Genomic DNA, 6758 nt, shown 5'->3' with positions numbered 1-6758 from the left:
TGGTTGCAATATTTCTGTTTTGCTCTGGAGAAGCTTGGTTATCTTTTCGTGATTTAGGGTTCAGGTGACGCCAGAACTTTTGGGGAGCATCTTTTAAGAAACGAGTCAGTGTATTAGTGAAGTAAAATGTTTTAGCTGTTTTTATTTTGGTTTTTAAAGCAGTGATGGCCGAGTTTATTTTTTCAATTCTTTTTGGTGATGGATGGCGTTTCTGCACTTTTTTCAGCCGTCGAACTTTTCGCTTGGCATGAATTACGGTTCGAGTTATCCATGGATTACTTTTGCGTATTCTCTTAGTCTTGGTAGGCACATAATTAGTGACGCAATATGACACAACGTTTTTGAATCTCTGCCACAAATGTTTCTATGTCAGTATTAATGTCATCTGAGAGTTGCTGAAACGGTGTTAGTTCGTGTGATAAAGTATCAAGTATGGTAGTGTCGTCAGCTCGGTTGTAGTCTGGGTACGTTATTGTAGATGGAAAACAAGGGGCACTATGATGATGCGGGACAGAACACATTACAAGTTTGTGATCAGACAGGCCATTTAAAATTTCAACCTTTGTTTCTGGACAGGAGAAGTGACTACTCAGGAAAACTAAATCTAAAACATTGGAGCTGGTTCCTTGCACACGTGTGGGTTCTGTTACAATTTGCGAGAGGTTAAAAGAAAGCATTATATCAAAAACAACACCAGCGCAAGGTGAGGCATGGTGCAGTGTATTCCAGTTAATATCAGGAAGATTGAAATCCCCTAAAAGTATTAGTCTCGCCCCCTTAACATGATGCTGCATATGAGTATACAATGAATGAAGTATGATAGGATCAGAACAAGGACTAAGATAGACGCAACCCACAACAATTGCAGAATCAGAAAAGCAGAGTTTGCAAAAAATTGCTTCAACCTTCTCAACTTCAGGTAACGTAACGAAATGTATATCTTTTCTTATCACTAATGCCACGCCTCCGCCTCGCGTCAGCCTGTCCTTGCGTGCTATGGAGTAGTTGGGGGGAATTACTTCAAAGTCTTTGATTTCTCTTGTCAGCCAAGTTTCTGTTATAGCCATGAATTCTGGCTTTAAACCTAATAATAAAGATTCCAAGGGACCGAGCTTATTGATAAGACTACGGGCATTAATGTTCACGAAAGTTATTTGGGACGTTGTGGACGGCGCGTGCGTAGAGCCCGTGTACTTGTGTCTTGGTTTTTTGCCTCGGTTAGTAAAGGTGTAACCCGATGAGCTGCAATTGGTGACAATTCACATTTTTCGTTGTTCCAAAGGTACAATTCACCGTTTATCTTTAGTTTGTCGAAAACCAGCGACACTTTTTCACCGCAATGTTTTTTTGGTTTCCCGTATTTCCATAGCTTTTTTCTGATTTCGCGGACACGAGGCGAAAAATCTTCACTTATGGTAAACTCGGTGCCCTTCAATTTGTGGCAGTTACGTAAAATGTTCGTTTTGTCCCTGAAATCTAGAAGCTTCAGTATTATAGGCCTTGTTTTGTCTTCTGCTGGTCTACCTAGTCTGTGAATGCGTTCTATTGCAACTTCTTCCAGTTTTAAGGATTCTTTGACAACTTTTTGATTCACAGCTCGCTCCAATGAGTCGCTATTTTCTTCTTCCTCTAATCAGGCATGCCATATATTATAATATTCGATCTTATGGAGGGGTTTTGCAGATCGTCTACTTTTAATTCCAAAGATAATACGAGCTGCTGAAGATTTGCAACATGCTCAGTACATGACGAAAGCTTGTCTTCAAGTAGGGTAAGGCGTTCTAGTTTGTTGTCTATCGATGTCAACCTTTCTTCTTTTATTGTTTTTATGTCATCGGCTATCTGTCGTAGCTGTTGAGAAAGGTCTTTCATATCAGGCCCAGGATTTGTCTCCATGTCACCCGCAAGTAGTAACAATTTCAATATATGCACCACATCGCACACTGTATCAAGAAGTACCGCAGGGCACGGCAGCACAACAAGGCAACGCTCGCTGGATCTAAAACATTTCCCAAAAGGCTTTCTTACCTGCACGAGGAAGACAAGCGGGTTATCCATCTGTGCGCAAGCCAAGCTGCCGTGCCCTTTGGTCAGAAATCCTTCGTTGACGGCTTTTATAGCCCAGGAAGCTTGCAGCGCCGCTAAGCATGGCTTGAAGACCACACTGTCGCTGCCGCTAGTCGTTGGCGATGGTAGGTGACGAAATCCATCCGCAGATCGTAGGATCAGGGGCGTTGAAACGTTGTCGTTCCACAGCACATGAACAAGTTCGTACTGGAAGTGCTGACGTGGTTGTTGGCATCCCGACGGTATCACCAGCAGGCTGGCAATGATCTGCACGAGGAAGACAAGCGGGTTATCCATCTGTGCGCAAGCCCGGCTGCCGTGCTCTTTGGTCTGAAATCCTTCGTTGACGGCTTTTATAGCCCAGGAAGCTTGCAGCGCCGCTAAGCATGGCTTGAAGACCACACTGTCGCTGCCGCTAGTCGTTGGAGATGGTAGGTGACGAAATCCATCCGTAGATCGTAGGATCAGAGGCGTTGAAACGTTGTCGTTCCACAGCACATGAACAAGTTCGTACTGGAAGTGCTGACGTGGTTGTTGGCATCCCGACGGTATCACCAGCAGGCTGGCAATGATCTGCACGAGGAAGACAAGCGGGTTATCCATCTGTGCGCAAGCCCAGCTGCCGTGCCCTGAGGTAACGGTGAGCGGGGTCCGTATCACGTATGCAATTTTGGTATATTCGATAGGCTAGGAAGGGAGTGCAGCCTTGTTCGACGTTCCGACAGGCCCCTCGAGAGTCGGTGATTATGTATTTTGAATTGGAATGTGAGGCCGCGAGAGCAATCGCGACCTCTTCTGCTTGTGTTGCACTGCGGGCTCTGAAAGTGAGGCCGTTAACTGTGTTGCTGTTGTGAACTACCGCGGCCGTGTACCATCCCTCGTGGTGAGGGCCGGAGGCGTCCACGTAGTATACACCTGTTTTGTTGCCATAATATCGGGCTAGCGCTTCCGCTCGTGCCAGGCGCCGACAATTATGGTCTTCATGTGACATGTTTGCTGGAAGAGGCCGCACGTGGAGGGCACGTCTCCACAGTTCCGGGATGCGAAACCTGTCTTCCATTGGAGGGGTGTGTTGGATATGGAGTCGAGCAAGAAGGCGGCGACCCGACTCCGTTAGCGACAATCGCGTGTACTGGTTTGTAAGGTGCGCCTCCCGGAGCTCCCGGAAAGTATTCTGTCGTGTCCGGTCGCTGTGTTGAATGCAGCGAAAGACGCACACGGTACTTTAAGACTTCGTTTATTTAAAGCCGATGAGGGTGCGACCAGCGTCGACCGAGGCAGGAGCCGAACTGGCCGCCCGAAGAAAGGAGGGAGCGGAGAAGCGTCCACGGGAGGGAGTGGCTTCCCAAAACAGGAGGAGGATGCGGGGGCGCACCATGGGGGGGCATCTGGCGACAGCGTGCGACGAGGGGCAAGTGGTCGTTAGGAGGAGGATGCGAGTGGTCGTTAGGAGGAGGATGCGGGGGCGCACACACACAAAAGCAATAAGGGGACACAACACTTCCTTCCCCCTTAGAAAGTTGCCTGGTATCGTGCAGGGGGTCGGCGCTCACGCGTGGAGGCGCGCTGGCTTTGTGCGCTCGGGGGAGAAACACTTGTAGGCTGGCTGTTGTTCGCTGTGTCTCCTAGGTCTGTCCTGGGCGAAGTCTCTTCTTCCGGGAAGAGGTGCCAGGCTATGTGGGAAGATGGTGCACGTGTTCTCTCCGCTGGCGGACAGCTCTCAGACGGCGTCGTAAATCTACGCAGCTGGTTGAGATGTCGGCGTGCTACTGTGCCATGTATGTTGACGAGCCAAGAGCGCAGGCCTATGCGTCTGACAATTGTAGCTTCCTCCCAGCGTGGCTTTTTCAGAAACTGTCGGGCGAGGACGCGCTGCCCCTCATTAAGCGTGCCGCAGCGCGGAATTGCTTTTTCTTCCCGGAACGTCTCTGCCTTTGGCTCGGGGAGGATGGCACCATTTTCGAGGGGGTCTCGCCTGTTGTGCTCTGAACCGTCGTGTGCTGCTTGAAGAGAAAGCGCGCAAGGCGGCGCTGCAGCGAGCCTGTCTGATCTCTTTCAAGGGCGCGTTTTAGCTCGGCTACGTAGCGCTCGGCTTGTCCGTTTGTCGCTGGGTGGTAGGGGGCCGATGTAACTGAGGAGATCCCGTTGTCGCGATAAAACTTGAGAATCTACGCAGACACAAACGGTGTTCCGTTGTCAGATACTACCTTGCGTGGCAGGCCGAACGTTGCAAATAGTGATCGGAGGTTGTCAATGACTGCTGCCGAAGCCGTCTGTCCCATTTGCCTTATCTCAAGCCACTTTGTGTAGGCATCTACGACCACAAGGAAAGTGCAGCCCTCAATTGGTCCTGCAAAATCAATGTGCAGTGTGTGCCATGGTGTGTCTGGCTTTTCCCATTCTGGGACAGGAGCTTTCGGCGGGGCGCTCCGGCTGCTCTGGCAAGGCTTGCATTCTCGCACCACTGTTTCGATGTCGTTGTCAATGCCAGGCCACCACATGTAGCTTCTGGCACACTTTTTCATTGCAACGATGCCCCGATGTCCGGCGTGGATGAGAGACATAGCTTGTGCGCGTAGTTCTCTCGGCATCACAACTCGGGACCCAAATATGATGCAGCCGCGATGGGTGCTCAACTCTGTAGCTCGCCTGCGGTAAGCGTCGAAGTTGTCCCCTTTGAGTTTGTGCACGTTGCCTTGTTGAACAGCTGTGTAAACTAGCCGGAGAGCTGCGCACTTCTGCGTAGATGCTGCAACTGTGCCTGCTGTAAGCGGAGGTTCTGGCAGTGCTTCGAACATCAGAACGTCTCCTGGTGGAAATGGTTCGTCAACAGTTGCGTCTAGTGGCAGACGGCTTAGCGCATCGGCGTTTTGATGTTTACTCCCATTGCGGTAGACCAGAGCGTAGTCGTACGCTGAGAGTTTGATGCACCAACGTGTCATTCGCGGAGACAAAGTTGGTGGCATAGGCCTTTGTGGTCCCAGAATGCCCAATAGCGGTCGGTGATCGGTTATAAAGGTCACCTTCCGGCCGGCAATGTACTGGTGAAAATGTGTCGCCGCGTAGACGATGGCTAGCCCTTCTTTGTCAAGTTGCGCGTAGTTGCGTTCTGCTTGCGACAACGTACGTGAGGCGAAGGCGATGCGAGCTTCCCTTCCTTGCTCGTCAGTTTGCGATAGAACCGCGCCGACTCCGTACGGTGATGCGTCGCAAGTCCAAAGCAGAGGCTTCCTTTCGTCGTAGTGGCGGAGGACTGTACATCTTCGAATCAGGTCTTTCAGGGCATCGAATGACTGCTGATGGCGTGGCGACCATGTCCATGTCACATCTTTCCGAAGGAGTTGGTATAAGTCGTTGGCCACGGTAGCTCTTTGTTCCAAGAACCGGTCGTAGAACGTCAAGAGTCCGAGAAAAGCCTGTAGCTCCTGCTTGTTTGTTGGAGCTCGTGCTTCTGTGATCGCTCGCACTTTGTCCTCGGTAGGGTGAATGCCTTCCGCATCAATTCGGTGTCCCAGAAATTGCACCTCTGGCACCGCAAAACAGCACTTCGATTTGCTTATGCACAAATTAGCGTTTGCTAGCCTTTCGAGAACGAGCTCTAGGCGCACTGCATGCTCTTCAGTGGAAGTGCCACTGATGATGACATCGTCAAGGTAGACACAAACTCCTGGGATGCCCTGAAGCACTGTCTCCATGAATTTTTGAAATATGGCCGGGGCTGCAGCTACGCCAAAAGGCAGTCGCTTGACTTTGTACAAGCCTTTCAGTGTGTTAATTGCCAATAATTCAGCAGTTGACTCGCTCACCTTCAGCTGCTGATACTCCTGGGTGAGGTCCAATGTGCTGAAGACTCTTGCGCCACGTAGTACACTGAATACTTCTTCAGGTGTCGGTAGCGGGTAAGAGGACGCTTTAGTCGCAAGATTGACGGTGCTCCGGTAGTCTCCGCAGAGGCGTATGGTTCCGTTCTTCTTGCGAACTACGACAAGTGGTGTGGCCCATTCTGAATGCTGCGTCGGCTCGATGACACCTTGCTGCTCCAGTTTGTCCAACTCTTTTTCAACTGAATCTCGGAGAGCAAACGGCACCGGCCTGGCCTTCAGAAATTTGGGTTGCGCGTTGTCCAACAACTCCAGTGTGACCGGGGGCCCTTCGTTTCCTGGAATCTCTTCCGAGAATACTCTTTCGTATTTCTCTTGCAGTTGCTCAACCATGTTCTGGCTCGGCGTCTGGTGTATGCCGCATATCATCACGCCTAGTGGAGAAAACCAGTTTCTCCCTAGAAGGCTTGATCCTGTGCCCTTCACAACAAGCAGAGGTAGCGTATGGGTCTGGCCGTTGTAGTTAACCTGCACGTTGGCAGAGCCCAATAGTGGCAGATTCTGTCCTGACCACGTTCGCAGGTGCGTGTCGTCTTGTTGCAGGGCGGGTGCGTCAGATGGCCATGAAGTTCGGAACGTGTCCTCACTGATCAGAGTACAGGCTGCGCCGGAGTCCACCTCGAACTTAATCAGCTGGTGATGTACGCTTACTTCTGTAAAAATCTTCGGTCGCGTGCCGAGATTCATGGTGTTCAGGTCGTACAACACAGATGGTGTTGCTGATGTTGTTCCATGGAGATCAGATAGCGGCGTATTCTCTGAGGCGTTGACGCTGTGATTAGGCTGGGAAGGTGACTTTATCTTGGCAAG

At 50.5% G+C, this 6758-nt stretch overlaps 1 pseudogene; it reads right to left on the bottom strand.

Annotated features, from left to right (window-relative positions):
- Positions 1-1150: 1150 nt before the first annotated feature.
- LOC149361611 (uncharacterized) lies at positions 1151-2670 on the bottom strand (annotated as a pseudogene).
- Between the last annotated feature and the right edge of the window lie 4088 nt (positions 2671-6758).

This window comes from Amblyomma mixtum, chromosome 2 (assembly GCF_055824585.1).
Source record: "Amblyomma mixtum isolate Tamu chromosome 2, ASM5582458v1, whole genome shotgun sequence".
Taxonomy (NCBI): Eukaryota; Metazoa; Arthropoda; class Arachnida; order Ixodida; family Ixodidae; genus Amblyomma; species Amblyomma mixtum.
This window is presented reverse-complemented; position numbering and strand designations above follow the sequence as displayed.